This window comes from Cryptomeria japonica, chromosome 4, assembly GCF_030272615.1.
Source record: "Cryptomeria japonica chromosome 4, Sugi_1.0, whole genome shotgun sequence".
NCBI classification, from domain to species: Eukaryota; Viridiplantae; Streptophyta; class Pinopsida; order Cupressales; family Cupressaceae; genus Cryptomeria; species Cryptomeria japonica.
In genome coordinates this window covers 329,434,437-329,458,454 of record NC_081408.1, presented here as the reverse complement: position 1 = coordinate 329,458,454, position 24,018 = coordinate 329,434,437, and the positions used below count along the sequence as shown (strand labels likewise).

Here is a 24,018-nt window from a genome sequence, read left to right as displayed (position 1 = left end):
TAGAGAAATATTCTTTTATAGTTCACATGTTGTATAGTTGTATACCAGTCTACAAACGACATATAGCAATATGGGACTACCCCTTTCTCTTTATGGGAGGCACCTAATTGTGGTACAATTGAAACATACATAACTTACCCCGGCGCGGCCACTGTGGAAGTACAAATAAATTGGGCTGAAGCACCAATGACAACGGCAGAAAATTAACTGGTGCTTCAGGGAGGTCGCGGCTTCGAACCCAAATGCGTCTTACAGGTAAGAAAATCTTAAATGACGCCTTTCAGATTGGCGTTTTACCCTATTAAGCTCAGAATGTTTTGCGTTTCTTTGTTTTACATGAAAAAGTTTGGTCTCTGCTTCTCTGGCTGACGGATTTTATTCTTTTTCCTACATTTTGCTCTCATTTAATTTTCTTTTGGTTACAATTTCTCTGTAGGTGATGTTTATGCAACTTTTCATACATTTTGTTACTGTTTGCGGTTTCATTTTTCCATGTGTGTGAATGTGAGCCGAAATATTGGATGCTTCGGAGGGATTGGGATATTGGGCTGATTTCGTTTTTCTTACCCAGAGGAAGACACGCATTAATGCAGTCGCGGGCTGCACTTTCTCTGTTTTAAAATTATTTTTCTTTCTACTTTTTTGATTTCTGTCAAGGAGACTTCTATTTTGTTATCCTAAAAGTATTTGTAACCTCAGGCTTAGGTATAAATTGAGACAATTTAATGTCCATTTGAGTCTACTATTTGTTAAAATGTTCCATTGTTTTAGTGAATGCTTTTAGTTATCTTGAATTTTGTTGTCCTTTCAAAGAAAATAGGAAGAGGTACACAAAACTCATTCAAACTAAAAAAGAAGAATATCTACAGGAAAAAAGGAAGGAGTTAATCTCTCTTATAAACACAACCCCAAAGATTTTTGGAAGGAATTGCAGCAAAGGAGAAAACAAACTGAAAACAATATTACAGATGACCAATGGTTGGATTATGCAAAGCTTCTTTATGAGTGGTTACAGGATAATAATTTTCCTCTCATTGTGACTACTTTGGTGGAGCCATTCACGATGGATGATATCAAGCAGGGAATAAAGAGTTTAACAAATGGTAAGGCGAGTGATATTGATGGGCTTCAAGCGGAATTTTTAAAGTGGGGAGTTGAGTTTCTTGCTCCTCACATAAAGGGTATCTTCAATAGGGTCATTCAAGATGGTTTTCCGGCAGATGAGACAACTAGCGTGGTTATCCCTCTCTTTAAAAGTGGGGATATCAACAACCCATTTAACTACTGCTCTATTATGGTTAACCCCCTTCTAGGCAAACTTTTTGGGAGCATCGTGGAGCATAGAATCAGCAGTTGGGCATAAGCAGAAGGAAAAAGGGCCAAAGGTCAAGCCGGTTTTAGACCTAGACACTCCACCATTGATCATTGCATCACTCTTCGGCATTTGATAGAGAAAATATGGGACAATCAAGGGGAAGAAGCATATTGTTGTTTTGTGGACTTTAAAAAGCCATTTGACACAGTGCCTAGAGACAAACTATGGAATATAATGGAAGATTTGGGTGTACCTGACATATATAGAGTGACAGTCCACAGATTATATGAGAAAGTTAGAGCCAAAATCAGAACTAGTGAAGGAATGTCCGAGTGTTTTGGTAGTGACATTGGCGTTAAGCAGGGGTGCCCTTTTTCTCCCACTTTGTTTGGTTTATACATTGATAAATTAGAAACATGGTTAAACATGTCGGAGGGTGAAGGTGTTCATCTTGCAAGCTATGTGGTGAAATTACTTTTATATGCGGATGATCTTATCCTTATATCTAAAACGGCTCATGGTTTGAGGGATCACTTAAGAGCTCTAGAACACTTTTGCCAGGAGGTAGGGATGGAGGTGAACATTACCAAAATCAAGATTATTATTTTCTCTTTAAAGAGGAAAGATAAGCAAATTACCTTTCTTTTTGAAGGTAGTTTGTTGGAAATTGTGAAAGAATACAAATATCTTGGCATTGAATTCCAAAGTAAGCTTAGTTGGGAAACTTGTAGAGTGAAAAGGATACAAGGGGATGGAAAGCGTCATAGTTACTTCAAAATAGGTGCAGAAAAGCTGAATTGTGGGATTGGAAAACCAAGAAAACTCTTTTTGGTTTGCTGGTCACACCGGTTGTTCTCTATGGATGCGAGGTTTGGGGAGGCAACATGTCAAATTGTGGATGGAGACAGTTAGAAAGAATTCAAAAACACTTGATCACAAACAATCTCAAAGTTAAAACATCAGTACCATATGAAATCCTTCTAGCGGAAGTAGGGACTTTTCCATTGGAGGCATCAGCTATAATCCGGTTAATAAGTTATCTAAAGAAGGTTGAAAACATGAATAACCAACGATGGCCCAAGATTGTGATGGAAGAGGGTCTTAACTGTAGGAAGAAAAGTTGGATGGAACAAAACAAAAAGTGGTTGAACAAATGGAACATCAAGCTGCACGAGTGTCCTAATACTAATGGGGAAATAAAGAAGTTCATCATTGAAAAGTTTCAAACTGCCATGTGGACTAACCACATTGGTCGTAAAAAGGCGTATTACATCAAAAAGTTTAACCCAACTGGGGAACATGGCGAGAAAGCATATTTAGGGACAATTATTAAAGGGAAGGCAAGGTTGCTACTAGCTCAATTAAGGACTGGTTCCCATCATATGAGTTGTGAAACCAGTAGGTGGCAAAGACCCAAAGAGGTTTGGGAGGAGAGAACTTGCTTGTTCTGCAAGGTGGGTGCTATAGAGACTGAACGACACTTTCTCATTGGGCGCACTGCATATGATGATATACGTGCTCAATATTATCTTGAAAGCCAACAACATGTATCATTTATTCAATGAGGACAAGATCAACCAAACTGCTAGCTACCTAGTCAAGATTCATAGCAGGAGATCAGACATGGAAAGGAATTCAGAGGATCTAATGTTGTGATTTTCTTGGTCCCATAGACTGATTAGTCTCGTGGACGTCAGTAAAATCATTCATTCTTTCACTTCTGGTTTGGCTGATGAATTTATAACCTTCTCTTAAGTTTTGCGCTCTTTTTCCTCATTTTTGTAACAATGTAAATGTTTTTTGATTTTTCTTAGATTTGAAATCCTAAAACTTAGTCTTATTAGTCTGTAGGTGAGTCTGTCTAATTTCTTTCTGTTCTCTTCCTTTTCGAGGCATTATATTAAGATTTTTGTGAATGCGAGCCTAGATATTGAATGGTTATGAGTGATATAAGTTTTAGGGTGGTTTTGTTTGAGTGTCTTGCTTAGATGAAGGTCAGCATTTATATAATCCTTGTTTAAACATCAATTGAAATTTTAGTACTTTTGCATTTGCTTTATTGATTTCCCCACAAAGGCTATTATTTTTTGATGTTAAGTGGTTGCACCTTATAGAGTAGGAGCAAGATAATTCCCCAAAGGAATAATGCAGTTAAAATATATCATAGGAACAAGGTAATTCCCCAATAATGACCTATTTCTCCTGCATTAAGACTTGGAAGGATTTTGAGGTTCAAATCCATCACAATTATTTAGATGTTAATAGAATAGGAGCTAATCTAATTAATGATTGGTGGATCCTTTGGAAAAGAAAGCAATTGGTTACTTTATTCTTCGTTTCCATCTAGGAGAAAAAGCTTTCAATAGATTTGATATCCCAAATGCTTGAAGCAAAGTTTTATATATCACACAATCTCTTTGTTGCAAAAGACATTTATTGTGAAGCCTAAAATCAATCTTGACAATAATGGCTTTCAATCTCTTTCTTATGTGCTTCTAGGAAACTCATTTTTTCAAGCCTAATGCCTTTCGTTTTTCTATAGTATGAGAATTAAGATTAAGGGCATATCACAACCTAAGATTGCTATCATCTTCTATATAGGATCCATTGCATGGGAGCATCCGGAGGTGAAAGAGCAGTCTTGCATCAATAAAAAATATTGTCCTTTACTTGTTTTGTTTGTAGACTTTTATTTACATTCTAGTCACAAGTTAGTCATGGTTAAATGCATTTCATTGCAATTGCATATCGAACTTTGCACTAGGAAATATATATGTTCTACAATGAAACTTCAATGCCATATATGCTTTCTAGGAGTTTTTGATTATCACAAGAACGCCAATTGGTCCTTAAAATTTTCTAGGCTTGACATCCATTTACCGAATTCATTTTTCAAGGCTTGTGACAAACTTCTAGAGTTTGCACTAGCAAGGGAACCCATAGAAAGGTACATTGGAGCCAGAGTGCTTATGTCATGGATTGCATGAAGATCCTACATCATTGCATTCAATTTGAGAGATTCAACTATATCATTGATTATACATTTCATGAGGCTTTGAGCTTTGCACCACCTTGTGACCGATAGAGATCATTCATGCAACTAGGAGCTTATATATGCACTAGTGAAGATCATTAGAGAGCAGCAAAGAAAGTAGAGAGAAGTTCAACGTGGCATTGTATTGCATTATCCTTCAAACTTGGTAATCAAAGGATTGAGGCCTAGCATTTTGGAAGCCCAATTTGACAGATTGTAACATTGTTGTGACTATAATGAAATAAAGATCCGTTGCTTGCTGGTCCATTGATTGTGAGTTTGTTCACTTGGTTGTATGGTTGGATACTCCTTCATTGGACCTTTTGACCATGACCACGTTAGTTGGTGTTAGAGCATGGCTGGTTTATGTGGTTTTATAAAATGAGTTTGATGAAGAAGGAGAACCCACACTAACCTGAATTAATGAGTCATGAAGTGAGATTTGCAATTAAAACATACTAAGAGGTATGTTGTTTACAAATTGCTGAAGTTGAGGTAGTGCACATCAAAAGATTTGTGTTTTTTATACTTTGCAAGAACTAAATAAGGTATCTCCAATGGGAAGATGCTGATTGTAAAAGATTGCCGAATCGAGGCAGCCCACAAGAAACTTGTAAAGAGAGTGTCAACTGTGAGGTAGTTTGCAGGACTGATTATGGACAAACTGCCAGTAGTGGGTAATTTACACCAAGCCCAAGATGTCATCATAGAGAGTACATGGTATTGTGAATGTTGTTGGAAGGAAGGATGGAACAAATGATTGAGATGGTTAAGGCTATGAAGATCCAAATGGATGCATTTAAGGAAGACCATAAAATAAACCCTAAGGCTCCTAGAAATGATGAAAGTGACGAAGAAGAAGAAGCCAGCCCTACCAAGCGGAGTGAAAGCAAAGAGGAAGACAAGGAAGAAATGTCGAAGGATATATCAAGCATTGGTAAGAAAACTAGAGTAGATGTTCCCAATTATTCTGGTACTCTAAATATTGAAGAATTGATAGATTGAATAATTGATTTGGAAGAACATTTTGAGTGTGAAGGCATTGATAATCTAGATAGAGTAACATTTGCTAAGACTAGTTGAACGGTCAGATTGCCATTTTGTGGAAGAAAGTCTAGCTAGGAAGTAATACAAAAGGTAAGCCTAGTATTTGAAGATGAGACAAAATTTTGAAGAAACTGAAATCTAAGTTAATTCCAGCGAACTATCAATTAGAGCTGCTAAAAGAGTTGCACGATCTAAAGCGGAAAGACATGATTGTGAAGGACTATTGTGTGGAATACTATAGACTAATATTCTGTTTAGGATACTATGACGAGGGAGTGAAGAAAGTGGTGACATACATGAGTGGCTTGAAGGATTCATGGAAAGTTGAGTATGTTTTAAACATCAAGATAATAGAGGAAGCATATTAGATGGCCCTAACCATAGAAATAAAATTAAATTGAAGATTTGAAGATAAATAAAGTCAACAAAGAGGAAGTAGGGAGCTTCCAAGAGGGTAGATCAGACCTTAGTGATAGGAGACCATATGTGGAGGATCCTAAGAGTAATAGTCTTCCTTGCAAGGAAGGGGGAGGCAACACTTTTTTGTGCAAAGAAAAATATTACAAAATTCATACTACAATGATAGAATTGATGGGTATCAGAGAGGTAGAGGAAGATACAGTAGAAGTGTGGGAGGTCCCCTTTAGGGGAATGTGTTTTAGGCACCAAGGACACTAAGCACTTGAATGTCACTAAGGTCAAAGAAACACTAGCAAGAGGCTAGAAGAAAGAGTGAGAGCTGCTCATGTTAATGAGGAGATTGAGAGATTTTACAGCTCCAAAGATGAGCTAGAACAAGGTAAGTCAGTTGCCACAAGAATTGTTCTATTGAAACATGATATGAGGAACTCATATAGAGGAAAAAATGTGCAAATATTATAAGGTAACTGTTGTAAGGTTGTTATAGATAATGGTAGAACAAATAATTTAGTATTTGAAGAGCTGGTTGACAAGTTGAATCTGGAAAAGGCTAGAACATCCCCAAACCCTTTAGGATTGCTTAGTTGCCAAAAAAAACATAGGGTGTTAGTGAGGGAACAATGTTGGGCTAAATTTAAGATAAACACCTACTACGATGAAGTTTTATGTGACGTAATGCTAATGGATGTGTACCATTTGCTATTGGTGAAACCATGATAATATGACATAAGTTTTACACATGATGGAAGAGAAAACACTTACAATTGGTAAGAGACATAGGTTGATTTTGCTAAAGGAAAGAGGATAGGTTTGCAGCAATGCCAGAATTTGTTTGGTGGATAGAAGACGGTTTTTGGATGGCTTGAGGCATGAGAATATGTGCTTTGCATTGATTCCTAAGGTTTGTGGAACCACATGCACAAGAAGCACCATTGTAAATGCAAAAGAGGCACCACATAAAGAAGTTTCAAAACTATTGGAAAAATGTGGAGGCATCATATTAAACAACATGCCCAAGGGATTACGACTGGTAAGGAGTATTGTTCATCATATGGATTTGGTTTGAAGGGTAGGTCTGCTAAATAAGGCACTCTATAGGATGACGCTAATAGAAAATGATAATTTGAATTGGCAAGTACAAGAATTGTTGAGGAAAGGATTGATCAAAGAGAGTTTGAGTCCACATGTGGTACTTGTAGTACCTAGTGCCTGAGAAGGATGGTGAATGGAGGATGTGTACAAATTCTAGAGCAGTAAAAAGATCATCATCAAGTATAGGTTGCCATTGCCAAGGATGGTTGATATAATGGATTGTTTGAGTGGAGCAAGGTATTTTACCAAGATTGATTTGAAGAGTGACTACCAGTAGATAAGAATTAGAGAGTAAGATGAGTGGAAGACAACATTTAAGAAAAATGAAGGATTGTATGAGTGGTTGTTAATGCCCTTTGGATTGACTAATGTGTTGAATACATTTATGAGGTTGCCAAATGAGGCTTTGAAGAAATTTTTGGGTAAACTTGCAATTTTTTACTTGGATGACATTTTGATGATTAGTAAAACTAAGGAAGAATGCCTAGAGCGTATTAGAATGGTATTATAGAGATGAAAGCAAGAAAGCTTGTTGATAAAAATCAAGAAGTGTATTTTTATGAGTTGGTGTATCTGGGATTTGTAATTTTAGTTGGAGGATTGAATGGAGAGCAATTGTTGAATGACCTACACTAACAAATATGAGAGAGGTAAAGATCTTTCCAGGTTGGCACATTTCTATAGGAAGTTCATTAGGAATTTCAATGGTATTGGTGTAGTGCCAATTGAGACAAAAAGGGAGACAAGGAGTTTAAATGGACCTCTAGAGCAGATAAAAAGTTTCGAGTTGTTGAAGAAGAAAGTGATAGAATGGTAAATACTAGCATTGTCAAATTTTGACAAGGTATTCCAAGTAGACCGTGTCACAATTGGAAATGCAATAGAAGTGGTAGGGAGTCAAGAAGGAAGACCAGTAGCTTATCTAAACAAGCTAAGAAAATACTTAGCTTATGAAATAATTGTTGTTTGTAACTAGGGCTATATAGGGTTCGGATTGCCTTAAGGCAACATCCGAACCCTTTTAGGTCTGGGCCCTAAAGGGTAACGTGCCCCAAGTCTAGGCCTTGCCCTATTCCTCACGCTATCCTAAATATACACGCCATAATAATATTGGCGCCAAAACTTAAAGGAGGCCGACTTGCAAATAAGGGTTAAAGGTGCATATAAATAAAAGACATTTCACAATTCAAACACAATCATTCAATCTCAAGCATTCAGCGAATCAGCTCTGCATGAAAAGTGTGAATTTACACCAGGGGGGTGCGAACTTGTGCAAACTTGTCTAGACTTATGCGAACTTGTCCAAGAGGACAAAGGCAATCTTTGGTGCAGACTTGAAGAGCGTAGAAGTGCAGATCTGTCATACAAGAAGGGATCAGATCTAACAAGGAAGATAAGTATTGTACTTGTGATATTAAGGGAGAATATATAATCTGACCTGTGGGTCTTTAATGCTGGGTTTTTCCTCCTTGGAGGTTTTCCCAGGGTATTTGTGTTTGTCTCTTGTTTACTTCCTTCATTTCTGAGTTTACTGAATTATGATTTACTAAAATGTTACAAATCTGATTAACAAACTAGGGCATAATTAAAGGACATAAATCTGATTACTAATCTAGGGCACAAAATTACATGGTATCAGAGCTAAGGTTATACTAACATTCAGATTTCAGTAAGCTTTTACTTTTGGTTGCTGTTCGTTTTTCAGATTAAGATAATGGCAGGGTTGAAGATAGAGGATAGAGTTGATGGGGCACTCAACTTTGCCTCCTGGAAAGTTTGTACCCTTTGAGGGGAATGACTTACTAAATGTTTGGGAATCAGATTGAAGAATAAGGACATTGACGGGTCCACATCAAAGGTATGAAGGATTCAATCGAATAAGTGTCTTCATTCCCCTGCTCTCAAGAAGGGTTCACTTCTCTTGAGCATTTGCATTGGTGTGCCTTGTTGTTATAACCCTAGTTGGGGTCTTATCTAAAAGCTAAGGATGTTCTAACGTATTTTCTATCACATCAAGAGTATTATCGAGGGTTTGCATATTTTCTAGGTTTTGTAATTACTTAAATTTCTTTGTGTCAAGTATTTTGGTCTAAACCCTACATTGATATATATTTCATGGTTCTTAACCCTTGATGTGATCTGATCCAATATTAATGATGATTGAAGTTTTTTTTTATTGAATGGTAGATTTATTTTGCTACTAGACATGCAACACTCTATTATTGGACCTAGGTGTTGTTGCTAGGCATGAAATGCCAATCTTCCCTTGTCCCATTGTTGTTGTTTTGTGTTACTTGATGGCACAAAAAGTACCTCTTCCAATTGGCTGTGATCATTCCATCACCCTGGGAAGGTATGTCTCTTATTGCTGGATGATTGGATCTATGTCTTCATAGGGCTTCTCTAGACAATGAAACATCATTGTGAATTGGTTATGATGATGCTTTGATGCTCTGTCCTACATAGTAGAGGTTAGTATGTGCTGCAGTAAATAGCATATGTAGGAAGAGTGAAAGATGAATGATTCAATAAGACAGTGGCTTCCTCCTGTGATTAGCATTGAGGTTACTACAGGTTGAGGTAAGCATTTCACTTGTTAGTTTATTCTACTTCCATCAAAGCTGAATATAATTAGGATCTTGTTCAGCTAAGTATGAAGATTCCATTCCATTTGATATTTATCAATCATATGTATGTGGCCAACTATATATTGTGATTGAGTCACTAAGGTTTATCAATTTCATTTGTTCAGATAACTTGGTTATGTACATCGCTTGCCTGAAACTGACACTTGTTCTTCTGATCAGTATATAAGGTTCTTTTCAGGCATGACTATTCAGATGTTGACTAGTTTGTACATCAGCCTCTCATTTAACTCTCAGGGTCAAAAGTGAAGGGTAAGGTTGGCCTCTCAACTTTCAGAGATTCTTGGGCTTGAATAGCTTAAGGATGCTGGAGGATTAACAGCCAATGAAAGAGATAAGCCTTCTTTTATGATTAATTATATTTGATTTTAATTTGATTGTTCTCTTCAAGTTAATATTTGATTCAAGTTTCAGAGGGAGCTTGAAATAGCTATGAAATCCTATACAAACCTTCAGCTCATCTCCTTACTGAAAAGATGACTAAAGGTACGTCATAGGGACCTTTCACAGAAAGTGAAAATAAGGGAAATGAAAATTTAGTATCTTCAAATTTATATGATGAGTGCTTTCTTTATTGATTCTTATATTTGATTGTCAAATGTTAAGGATTAAGAGGAAGTCCTATAATGATTACTTGGTATGAAAGAATTGACAATCATTTGACAAGCCTAGGGTTTTGTAAAGGTCTAAAGTATTTGAAATGATAATTCTGATTTCATATATGGATTAGTGTACTCTAACTGATGTCAATAGTCTAAACATTGGATATAAGTTAGAATTATGTCAAGGATCCAACGAAATTATTCTAAGTCAATTATATCTCGAGACTTGGAATGATAGATTGCAAACTTATATGGAAACTAACTTGAAGAAGTTGAGGATGTCTGTAGCTAAATCTGATTTTGCAGATTCATCTGAAGACAGGTTGTTGATTGGCGAGTGCTTCATGAACAAGGCTAAGCATGATTGTTGCTAAGCATGCCCCGAAATACTTTTCAAAGCACAGATGATTGTGAGTTGAAGCTGTAATCACCTTAGAAGATTATCTCAAGTTCTGATTGAACAAGAAATGCTACAGATAAGGAAGACAGTTCAAGCATTTCCTTCAAACTTGGATACTCTATGATCCATTGGGTCTACAGTGAACAATCCTCAGTTGCATTGAGTACTACTGAAGCTAATTCACTGTTGCAAGTGTTGCCTCAAGAGAAGCAGTGTGGCTTCTCAAAATTCTTGTTAAAGTTATTTGATTTATTATCAAAATTGTATATAAATATTTGACAATTCAATGTTTTATGGTAGGACAATCCTGTGTTGCAAATGTTCTTACCAAGTCCCTTGAAGCTTGAGATAGACTTGGAGCTGTGAAGAAGACTGCCTTGGTTGAGAGGGAGTCTCAACCTCAGTGATACATTGTGTTATATCAAACCACCCTCTGCGGGCAATGTAAGGTGTTATTGTAATCTTCTCAGGGAGAAGAGTAATTGTTAACCATCCTCTGCGGGCAATGTAAGATGGTATTGTAATCTTCTCAGGGAGAAGAGTAATTGTTAACCATCCTCTGCGGGCAATGTAAGATGGTAGAAAAGATCCTCTCCACCCTCTGCTGGCAATATAAGGTGGATCCAGTCTATGCTTGTGTGCGAGCTGGAAGATTATATTATGTAGTTCCATTGTATGCATGTGTGTAAGATGGAAGACTACAATATTTTGATTATGTTTATTCCATTCTTTGCTTGTGTGCAAGATGGAGATTATGTTTATTCCATTCTTTGCTTGTGTGCAAGATGGAAGATTATGATGTTACATTCTTCTTTGGGAGAAGATTGAGGTAAAGGTATTGCATTCCTCTTTGGGAGAAGATTAAGGAGGATACTTATGTGCAAAATGGAAATAAAGATGGTGTTGCAATCTTCTCTGAGAGAAGATTAAAATTGAAAGTTCTCCTTCATCCTTAGCAGGCAATGAATGATGGATATCATGGAAAGGGTCCACGATGTGCATGAATATACTTATGTATGAATTCATGACTTGCAGGCGTGCATGTTAAAGTTTGGATTCATCCTCTACGGGGAATGCAAGATGGATACTATGGGCTATTATTATGTGATGTTATTACAAGCTACTTATTGTGATCCTCTCTAGGGAGCATTGAAGTTGATAGCTAAGTTCGGATTACAAATTGAACATTGAATGTATTACTTAGGCTTGGGCACTAATCACGTAACTTGGTTGTAAGATTATTTTTCTCCCTAGTTAAGAGGGAGTGTTGATTCGGGACATGATGCAAAGAGGCGCCATTCATCTAAAGTACATTAGCACGGATGAACAGACTGCGGACATCCTTACCAAACATTTATCCAGAGTGAAGTTCGAATACTTCAGAGACAAACTTGGTGTTGTGGAAAACGGAACCCTGATTGAGAGGAAGCTTCAATCTCAGTGACTCTATCTGCAACACTTTAAATCATCCTTTTCTTGTGTGCAAGAATGATTTATGTCCAATCTATGGTTGTGTGCTAGATGGATAATTGTAATTATGTAAAGATCCACTTATGTATTACACTTTCTATGCTTGTGTGCTAGAACCATCCTATGCTTGTGTGCTAGGTGGAAGATGTAATTCTATGCTTGTGTGCTAGATGGAACTCTAAAGGTTCAGATTATGTATTCTCCTCTTCCCTAGTTAAGAGGGAGTGTTGTTTGTAACTAGGGCTATATAGGGTTCGGATTGCCTTAAGGCAACATCCGAACCCTTTTAGGTTTGGGCCCTAAAGGGTAACGTGCCCCAAGTCTAGGCCTTGCCCTATTCCTCACGCTATCCTAAATACACACGCCATAATAATATTGGTGCCAAAACTTAAAGGAGGCCGACTTGCAAATAAAGGTTAAAGGTGCATATAAATAAAAGACATTTCACAAGTCAAACACAATCATTCAATCTCAAGCATTCAGCGAATCAGCTCTGCATGAAAAGTGTGAATTTACACTAGGAGGGTGCGAACTTGTCTAGACTTATGCGAACTTGTCCAAGAGGACAAAGGCAATCTTTGGTGCAGAATTGAAGAGCTTAGAAGTGCAGATCTGTCATACAAGAAGGGATCAGATCTGACAAGGAAGATAAGTATTGTACTTGTGATATTAAGGGAGAATATATAATCTGACCTGTGAGTCTTTAATACTGGGTTTTTCCTCCTTGGAGGTTTCCCAGGGTATTTGTGTTTGTCTCTTGTTTACTTTCTTCATTTCTGAGTTTACTGAATTATGATTTACTAAAATGTTACAAATCTGATTAACAAACTAGGGCATAATTAAAGGACATAAATCTGATTACTAATCTAGGGCACAAAATTACAATAATTTTATACCATAATTAAAGCATGTAATGACCCCTGTCCTTTCAGCACTGTATATTGTTTGGTTTAGCATTTCGTCAAACAGTTGGCAAGTATACATTTATAATATCAATTTCTGCGTTTCAGCGTAATAGACTGAATTTGCATTGTAATGATAAGCATAACATAATAAAGAACAGTGCAGATATATGTAGAATTTAAATGTATCCAAGTGATATAGACATCACAGCATTCTATCTTCCTCTAACCAAATCCTATGTGAACATAGAAAAATAATTTCTGAAAATGGTTATCAGCAGATTACTCATTGATTCACTTAACATTGCAAATGCTAATGTACCCCTAAAAGTTCGAGCTTATGGATTCCCAGACCAATCATGGCAGTATCAGCAATGTTTCATTTCCAGAACCTCCACGCCTATTCCAGTGACCTCCAGATCAGCATAACACCTTTTCCAACTATACGGCCACCCTAGAAGCACTCTTCAAAGGGTAACCAGACCTGTACGGCCTGTTCCAGACTATTTCCAGACCCGCAACAATCGCTGATAAGGTTTCCAGTCAAGCACGACCCCTCCAATGTTTTTCCCAGCAAGTATGGCATCCAATAAATATGTCTCAGATTTGTATGGCACACTCCCCAGCTTGTACGGTACCCACAAACTCTCAGCAGAAGGTAAATACTGTGGCTGGCTTAGGGAGAGTTTGTCACAGCTACACCTAACCCATTGTGCTCCCAAACTCCTCAAATCAAACCCATGAGAGTCTGCAACATCTTCAGATAATAACGAAAAGCTAATTAAGTCAGATTTTACCTTGAAGCCCACTCAAACTCCCAGACTGTGTCGTCCAACAGCGTAAGAATTGCTAGCCAAGAGGGATTTCGTCCTCCAAACCCCTGAAAGCCACTTCTCCAACAATTTCATAAAATATCAAATCATCAAAGCTTGCCTGTACGTCCCAGCTGAAGGCTAATAAATAACCTCTCTTGGGAATCGATAACCTCTCTTGGGAATCAATTTCTCAGCATAAGCAATGTGGGACTAAGCATTAGCAATATTTTATTAGTTTCCCTTAAGTGATTGAAATGAAACGAAATGAAGGATCTGGATCATCTTCAGCAGGGCCAGGAGTCGGGTCCGGCACGGACCATCACAGCCTCTTTTTTGTGAATATGTACTTAAATATTTTTATCTAATAGAGAAGGCCTATTCATCAAAAAATGAAATAAAGGATTTTAATAACCTCCACGAGGCCAAAGCAGCCTATGGGACACACAGACAACACACACCCCACAAAGTAGGGCACCATGATCCTAATTTGAGGCCCATGTTTCCTCATGAACGTCCAGCCTTGGTAAGTCCACTTTTCCACAACTTAAAATAATAATAGTGACTTTATAATAGACATGTACCTTTTTAATTTAATAGTCACTTTACAAGTATAACATCAACATTAAAATATAACATCAATCGGTCTCGGAAAACTCTGTGCAATAGCTCATTGGAAAGATCTCGGTGAGACACTCTGAGTCCAAAACTGAAAAATATGGAATCACTGCCCACGACTGACTTACAATAAATAGTAAGTATCTGGAAACCCTATCAGAACACCTTCGATTGGCCTGAAACTGAAATCGCCTAGGCCAAATCCCTCACTGATCCTTGTAAAGTCCTGGTTAGCCCTTTGGACCAAGGCAAAACGGGCTAATGTCACATCATCTAATGTCAGGCTAAAATGGGGGCATTACAAAGCATCAAAGAAATGGAGGCATTACTTGTTACCAAAAGTGTTTGTATTGTACATTGATTATTAGATGTTGCAATATTCAAATAGCCAAGATAAGTAGAATTCATGCAAAGCTATACTTTTGTATAGAAGCATAGGAGTGGGGAATCAAATAAGGATGAAAATGTGTTGAGTAGGAGACAAAATTTGTTGATAGAAATGAGAGTAGCGGTAGTCAGATTTGAGGAATTGAAGCAATTGTATGAGACTGATTCTAACTTTTCTAAGGAATGGAGAGCATGTAAGGAGCCAAAAAGTTTTGATAGAAGTGAATGGTTTGACTATTTGGTTTAGAATAAGAGGTTGTTTAAAGGTAGTTAAGTGTTCCTAGAAGCTCAATGAGAGAATATTTCCCTATGGGGAAACATAGGGGCAACTTAATGAGACATTTTGGGCTAGACAAGATAGTTGTGTTGGTAAGTGAGAACTGCTTTTTGCCACAAATGTATAGGGATGTGAGGAAATTTGTCAAGGGGTGCAGTATGTGTCAAATGGCAAGGGAAATAGTTAAAATACAGGTTTATACCAGCCATTATAGTCTCAAAGAGACCTTGTGATGACATAAGTATGAATTTTATTTTGGCATTGCCAAGAATCCATAGGGGTTATGATTCTATATTTATAGTTGTGGATATGTTTTTCACGATGGTTCATTTCATCTCATCTAAGAAGAACAATGATGTGGCACATTTATCAGAGTTATTTTTAAAGTTGTGAGGTTGCATGGTATACCAAAGAGTATTGTTTTAGACAGAGACAATTTATTGGATATTTTTGGAAGACATTTTGGAAGAAGATGCAAATAGATTTGAAATATAATTTAGCATACCACCCACAAACTAATGGACAAACAAAAGTAGTAAATAGGAGTTTTGTAAACTTGTTTAGATGTTTGGAGAAAAGACAGAAAATTGAGACATTTTTATACCACAGTCAGAGTTTGCATACAATAAATCAATTAACAGAGTTATTGGAAGGAAAGACACTATTTGTGGTCACACATGGCACCAATCCAAGAAATGTATTAGAGTTGAGAGATATCAATAAGGAAGAAAAGGAGAGGTGTGGAAGCAAAAGAATTTTCAAAACATTGTAGGAAGGACATGCAGACGTAAGAAGTCACTTGGAGAAAATGAGTGATTGGTATAAAGAGAAAGTTGATGAGAAGAGAAGGCATAAGGAGTTTGTGGTTGGAGAAGTGATGGTATATCTTAGGAAGGAAATATTTCTTGTGGATGCAACAAGCTGAAAATGAAGTTTGTTCCTTGCAAGATTATAAAGAGGTTTGATTTAGGAAATGTATGAGGTAGAGTTGTCAGAACATTTGGGTAATATCACTAGTGTTCAATATTGCAGATTTGCACAAGTGTCATGAAAAAAGTGTAGTTAGTGTACAATGCCTTTTATGATTTATTGAAATGTGGTTTATCTAACTACGTATTAATTGTTTAGCCAGTTTATTGTTTTGTTCCTCTTGGCAATTGTTGGGTCTTTTAAATAGATTTTGTATCGTCAAGGAAAGCAGTATGATCTAGTTAGACTGAGTCTTATCCTTGGCTGACCATCTCTAGTCTACGTCTATATTAACTTCACGTGAATAAAGATATTCTTTTACTCCTCTATTTGCTATGCATTATTATTTCTGTTCACTATTTCAAGTATTCAGTTTATTAGATAGGAGAGTAAACAGAAGGGTTAGGGGATAGTACTGCAGAAGTACAATGGCAACATTTAGTATTTCAACAATAGAAAGAATAAATTGAGGGGATAGCAGAATTGAAGGGAACACTGGGAATTGGTGGTACAAGGAATATATAGTGACGTGGAAGGGAAGGCCTGAAGAACAGTCATCTTACATTTCAAATGTTGAGGTAGATTTTCTTGGTTCCCTCTAGTCATTGGAAAGTGAGGGACTCACTTGTCAAACAACTTGGATGTTTGATGTAGGAGCATTGTAAGGTGTAAGAGCAATCTTGCATCAACTAAAAATATTTCTTTTTTGTTTGTTTGTTTTGTTTGTAGGTTTTCTTTTGCATTCCAATCACTAGTTAGTCAAAAGACCTTTTTCACATTTCACTGCAATCGCATTAACCTTGCACTAGGAGATATATGTTCTACTATGATCCTTCAATGTCATGTTCACTTTCCAATAGTTGATTATCACAAGGGCATCAATTGGTCTTTGAAATTTATCGGGCTTGATAGGCATATACCCAATGCATTTTTTAGGGATTTCAACAAATTTCTGGAGTTTGCACTAGCAAAGGAACACATAGAAAGATACATTGTACACACGAGTGCTAATGTTATGCCACGAAGATCCTACATTACTACATTTGATTTGGGGGATTCAACTATACATTTGGCCAACTACACATATCATGAGGCATTGAGCTTTTGCATCACCTTGTGGTTGATTGAGATCATTCCCACGATTGGGAGCTGATATATATACACTCGTGAAGATCATTAGAAAGTAGTGAAGAAAGTAGAAAGAAGTTGAGCATGACATTGTATTGTGCTTTCCTTTGAACTTTGTAATTTGCACATTATAATCAAATGGCCGAGACATAGCATATTGGAAGCACATTTTAGTAGATTGTAATGTTGTTTTTACTATAATGAAATAGAGACCTGCGGCTCATTGTTCTATTGAATTGTTGTGAGTTTGTTCACTTAGCTACATGGTTGGATAATTTTTTGTTGGACCCTTTGGCTATGATTACATCAATACACATAGAACTGGAATTGATTGTTTAACCACATAGCCCAATGAGAACATGGTAATATGATAGATTGCCATTTAATAAATATGATACTTAGGACTAGGGTTTTCTTTGTTCTCTTTGTGCAGATAATTAGTAGCTCTTACATTTTTTGGTTTTCTGGTTTTACCTTGTTTTGTTGTACTTAGCAGTACCATTGATTGACTATGGCCACTTGTGGACATTGACATGGCATATTTATTTCCTTTTCAGTCAGTAGTAAGTACTATACAGCTGAGGCTATCTATATTTCCAGCCTTTAGAACACAATATATCATATGTTGAAATTGTTTGATAGGATCAAGAGTTGAGGAAAGTGGCCGAAATTTGAGATTTCTAAAAAGTTTGGAAAATGTTGTTAACTATGAGAGATATCAAATTATTAATATTGAAGAGATCAAGCATTTAGATTCAAATGCCATCCTTTGTGAGGATCCAATAGGTTTTCTTTGCAATAAATTATTAAATAGTTGGAGAAGATAGTTAACAAGAAGGTGACATTGCTAAAGAAAGCCTGCTTTCTTGAAAGAGTAAGTAGCACTAATTAAATTAAACATTTACGAGCACAACAAGAGAGATGCAATGGCATTTAAAAAAGACTGTGATAGATGGTAGAAGGAGCTATTTAAACCACAAGCTGATGAACTTAAAGGAAACTGGTCTTTGTTAAAGAGTAATTATCACTAGTTAAGCTGAAAGTATCAATGAGAACAACTATAGAGATGCAATTATATGTCAAATGCTGTCCCATAGATGTAAGACAAAATTCACCCATTGAGTTATTAGATATTTAGAGATAATAAGGAATTTTTCAAAATACTTAATTGTTATCTAATAGTGGAGCGAAGCAAGTCTGCATAATTTTCCTGCTTTTGCAATTTTGATAATAACATCTTGGAATTTTTTTTTAAGAATTCTATCTTGAAGTGTTACATTACAATTTTTAAAAATGCTCAAAATCATGAATTGTTATGAGTTATGTTTGGCCATAAGTATGCTCAATAATAAAATTTAGCCTGAGAAAAATATGTTCTTTTTGCATTAAGGTTAAGAAATATGTAAAACTGAAACTAGAATCCTACTAATGTCCTCCTTTGATAAAAATTTATCAATGTTGCTGAAATTGAAAGAACATCAGTTTTTGATACTGATATTATTATTGTAGCTATGAGAGTTGCACTCTTAGGTGTTTCATTTCTCATCTTTATTGGAGGCAGAACATCATTCACAATTTGTCTTGGCATACTGTTGTGCTTGGTATTCTCAAGAAACGGAATTTCAGTTGGAGTTAATACTACCAGTATCTTCTTTGCTTGAATTCATTGGCTTTCTTTCCTTAGTTATGGAAGAATAGTTTTTGATTCATTATATATTGCTTAAAAGTAAAATTCTGAACCACACAAGACTAGTCTTGGACAATGCCTATTCTATTGCACTAGTGCTTTTTATAAGTTCAATCCTAATGCCACTTTTATAGGGTTCAAGGCCCACTTATTTGCTCAAGTTACTATGAGTCCAGTTATTTATTCCACTAATTGCAAGATTTAATTTTCTTGGTATGATAAACATTTTGATCATACCATGTCTGATATTGAGAAGACCATGTCTAACGAGTCAGAAAAATGAGAGGTTTTGACCACAGGTTTTCTGCTTCTAAGACGGCTATGTCCAGAAAGTCAGAGAATAAAGATCAGAGAGAATTATTTTGAGGCCACTGAAACTGAGGTCAGCCATATGGTAGGTCTATTTTATAAACCACAGTAAAATATGATCCATGCTGCTTCTCTCACGATCTATAACAATCTATAAAGCTCAAAGTCTTAAGCTCAAATTGTCATACGATTTTAGCTTGAAGTTTGTTTATGTCCTTAAGTCAGGATTTGGGATTTTCACTGTTCTTTCAAACAATAGCAAATGTTTATGCAAGCAATAATAGTTAAAGTGGTTCTTATTTACAAATTTAGTGATTACGATTCCAGAATTTCCACTAGACAGTATGGTTTGTTATTTTCTTGGATTGCAAATGTTTAAGATGTTTAGTGTTCTAAGTAATGCTACCATGACCAGTGATGTGCTTCAGATGACATCACAGTACATTGAATTAATGTAATTACAATTCTAAAATAGCCACTAGATGGTATGGTTTGTTCTCTTCTTGGATTACAAATGTTTTAGAACTTTAGTGTTATAGGTAGCGTCATCATGGCCTGTGACATGCTTTAGATGTCATCAGTGTTTGAATTAGTATTAGGAGTGCTATAAATTGACAACAATCAACTGATAGAAAGGATTATCGAGGGAGAAACTCTAATTGAGAAAACAAAACTAGAAGATACCATCTAGTCAGCTATTAGATAGAAAAAAGATGCTGATAGTAATATTCTTCAGGTGTAATAGAGTAGAATATAACCAAGAGATTAAGAGCATTTAGAGATTCTGTACATGTAAAGTTCAAAGACCATGTATTTTTCTTTCTTGCAGATAAATAATAACCACGGAGGGATTGGGGGTGGCTTTCCTCTTGTAAAGTTTGGAGCTCCCATGGGTTGACAGTTTTTTTTGCTTACACTGGAACCTGCTACTAGTTTGTTTCCTGTATGGTTAAATTTGTAGAGATTTCTCCATTGAAAATTTGATGCATTTAGGAGATAGCTCAACTTGTTCTTGAATAATGTTGATGATTGTGCCTAGCATTTTTCAAGAGAAATACAAAAATGGATTGCTTGCAGTGTGTTCACGATTCTTCATAATTACATTCATTTTGTCTATGCTTTTTTTCATAATCTCAATACCCTCTTGTTGTTTGCTTCCTTTATGTAAGAGCCTTAAAAGACTTGTTTCTGAGAATGGAAAGAGGATTTTGATCTTCTATTGGTGTTTTCAAGTGCTCTGAGTTCCAACTTTCAAGACAAGGCATGTTACTGTATAACTTCTTTACTTCAATTGTGGTCAAGGGGACCCCTTTATGACAAAATTCTAGTGCTTAGGAGAAATAACTATTATCAATTTCTTTCGTTAGAGCTAGTGAAAGGCCTAATGATTTGCATACCCCTACTTTCATATCAACATTTTGTATAGAATAGAAGATGGGACCTGGATTGCACATCAATGATCATTTAAGTATATGAAATTGTTATTGAGTTGGAAGCTAGAACTACTTGAAATTTGGGTGTACTTGCAATGGTCTCTACAACTGTTATAAACCCTTCTTTAGTCCCTTGACCATCATCTTTCTTATCTAGGACAAGATCAAGGGAAAGGAAGCGGCAAATTCCTTTTTTGGATGAACAAGTCAATAATAGAGACATTTAAAATTTGTTTCTTGGAAAAAGTTAATATCGCTTCCTCTTCCTAAAAGATAAAGTGCTCGAGGTAATCATTTCATCTTAATCATGGGCATTTAATTTGATTCAGCCATTTAATAAAAACTTCTTTGAAAGAATGATAGTTTTTTGGTTCTCCTTTGCCACATTTGCTTTATCATACCCAACTTTTTGTCTTAGTAGAGGTTAGAGAACACATGATCCACACCATGGGGATGCATTTCTTGTTGTGCCTAACACACTCTTGTTGATACCCCAAGTGCTGTGTAAAACTTATGCACCTAGAGAGTAAAAGGATAGCTATAGTCTCTTGTGTCAATTCTTTTTCAGATGCCTTGACATGAGCTTGAAGATCTGTCTAATTGTCATACTTAATCAGTTTTACTCCCTAAAATGAACTATCTTTATAGTTTCAATGTTTTCACAAAGAAAAGTTCTGCCTTATGGTTGGCCCACCATTGTGCTAGAGTTTCATTCAAGGTATATGTGAGTGCCTTTTGTCAGTCTTCCTACACTGACACTTAAATTTTCATTGTGCAATAAACTTTTGGATATCCATTAAGTTGTCAATACCCAATAAAATTATAGGAAAACTTTGCTTATGTTGAAGAAATTTTTATTCATATAATTCCTTCACTTTACGCATGCACATAGTTTGATTTGGAGCTTGGATTAATCATAGCAGTTTGGTGCATTTTTTTTTAAAGTGTCGGGTAAGATTTTTAACGTGATTGGTGACGTTGGCACGACATGCCTTCCAGCTCCATGTGAAATGCTTTTGACCTAGAGCTATGAATTGATGAGGTCACAAACGAGGGACCTCATCCCCATATAATAATGCTAAGGCTCAAACCTGTGAGCACATTGGATCAGAGGCACAAGCCTTGCGATCACAATGGCCCTGCGGCGGGTTCAACTTTGGTGGTCACAACAATAACACCACCACTTAAACCAACATACTATAGGAAGAACCCCAGGTTGATGCCTTTCTTAATGTCCATGAAGACCCCAGGTTGATGCCTTTCTTAATGTCCATGAAGACCCCAGGTTGATGCCTTTCTTACTGTCCATGAAGAAGTATGGAATGTTTTTAGATTTGTACGGTTCCTTTACTTTTGAGTAGACATGATCAGTCAACTAGTAGTTCATTGCTACCCACCTCTCTATGTTATCCTCTAAGCCATCCATGGAAGTACAATATTGTGAATAATTCTCCTTCCTTTGTTGGTTGAATGTAATCATCTATGCTATGCTATAGATGGCAATCAGTACTTCTGCCATGTTTACAAATTTAACTCCCATGAGTGATTTGGAGGGTTGAGGGAAATGATTACCTTTTGTTCACCATTGTCAAAGCTCATGATCATTGCTTGAAGTGCATATCAACATTATTGGGACAACACCAAGGACCTTCAAGAAGGGATGGATAGTTTTCTACCTCAGCCAACTAGATTACCTCAAAATCAACATCAAACCTTAACCCTTCAACGTTGACTCTAACATTCCTGAGTATGCCAAGAGGTTACTACATTGCTTAGTAGCCATGAATAGCACATTAGGAGAGGAGCTCCAATACAAACCTCTCAATACCATTGAACCTTCTTTATCAACACATTTAATTTTGCCCATGTGTCCAATAAGATCTCATAAACATTTGGGCCATTTATCATTTCACTAGTGATCAACTCTATCATATCCTTTATTTATAACAATCTAAATGTGTTGTGGTCCAACTTCTTGGAAAGGTAGTAGGATTTTTGGTCTTTCTTTTTGTTAGGAGTACATGGCTCCTATACACAAATTCGGTTATTCATCTTCAATATATACATCATTACATTCTATGGCTTTAGTTAGAAGGAAGAAAGGCTTTATAAAGCCATAGAATGTATGATGTATGTATTGAAGATGAATGATTGAATATGTCTATTGGAGCCTTGTGCTTTTTGTTTACCATTTCCAATATGGTATTAGAGCAAGTTTTTTGGACCTCTTTGTTTTCCTTCCATTAGCTCATCTTTCCTTCTCTAAAGTTGTGATCAATGATGATGCAGTGACCTGGACCATGTGTAAAAGTCGTTATTTGTCCACCATTCTTGAATTTTATCACTAGAGGAGTAGTTTAGACCGCGTTCAAATCTACTGGCTTCATCATCCATCTGTATTTCATTTTTGCATTTTGTCAATAGAGGTGTATTGCAGACCACATGCAATTCGGTTGACATTGATGATCCATCTGCATTTGTTTTTTCTCTTCTCTCCATCTTGTTCACACTTTTCATTGTTTTCATTCCATTTTGCTCATTTCATATCAAAAATCAGGAAAAAAGAGAATAAAAAATAAAAATTTATACATTCAAAGATAAAAAAGTCTAAGGTGTTGTAGAAAAGCGTAGGAGGTTAAGGTAGTTGAGAAGAAGCCTTTTATCTTTTAGTTATGAGGTTTTATTTGTTTCAAGATTGACATGGATATACTATGCTACTTTGATAGATATTCAAGCTGTACAAAGGAGGAATCATGTTCTAACTTCTCATTAGGCACCATTCTATTGTTGGTACATTGTTCTAATTTTAAATGGTAGTTTAACACAGTCCCACTACAACTGCAATGTTTTTGTCATTTCTTAAAAAAGTTTAGAAATTCAAATTTTTCTGAAAATCTGATGAAGAGAAGAACAAAACCCAAAAATTATTTGAGAATACTATTAATAAATTTGATCAAATTTCCACAATCCATAACTAAATCAGTAAGCTGTTTCTGGATTCGATTGTGTACATGTTTTTGCATCATCAGGATGAAAGAGAGTGTTAACACTCTCTTTCATCCTGATGATGGATCACAGAGTGTGATCCGAAACGTTGATGCAAAAACATGTACACAATCAAATCCAGAAACAGCTTACTGATTTAAATAATATTAATATTTAATTTACAGTTTGATGCAAAAGATAGAGGCATTTTAATGTTTAGTGCCAATTTGATTTCTTCTATATGGAGACATAAGGCTGTAATAGATTTTTCATTTGCACATTGGAATTGGATGCATAATTGATGGAAAGTGATGTCCAAAGGAAAATTTTGATTGAAGGAGGCAAATATAAGACAGGCCAATTATTGATATTGCAACACTAAATAAAGTTCCTAGGCTAGCAATAATACGGGATGTTAGAAATTAAGTAGTGTATGATGTGGATTTGGTAATAAATTAATAATTTATTAGATGTTAGTTTTTAGTT

The 24,018-nt window shown here is 36.1% G+C and overlaps 1 long non-coding RNA gene across 2 annotated transcripts; it reads left to right on the top strand.

The window, feature by feature from the left end:
* LOC131875463 (uncharacterized) lies at positions 1-23,539 on the top strand. Of its 2 annotated transcripts, XR_009372321.1 has the most exons (3): positions 40-255; positions 18,940-19,199; positions 19,944-23,539. It is a non-coding gene; the product is annotated as an uncharacterized LOC131875463 (long non-coding RNA). The 2 variants fall into 2 exon arrangements; XR_009372320.1 differs by lacking the exon at positions 19,944-23,539 and having other exon boundaries at positions 1-255; positions 18,940-19,421.
* Positions 23,540-24,018: the final 479 nt, after the last annotated feature.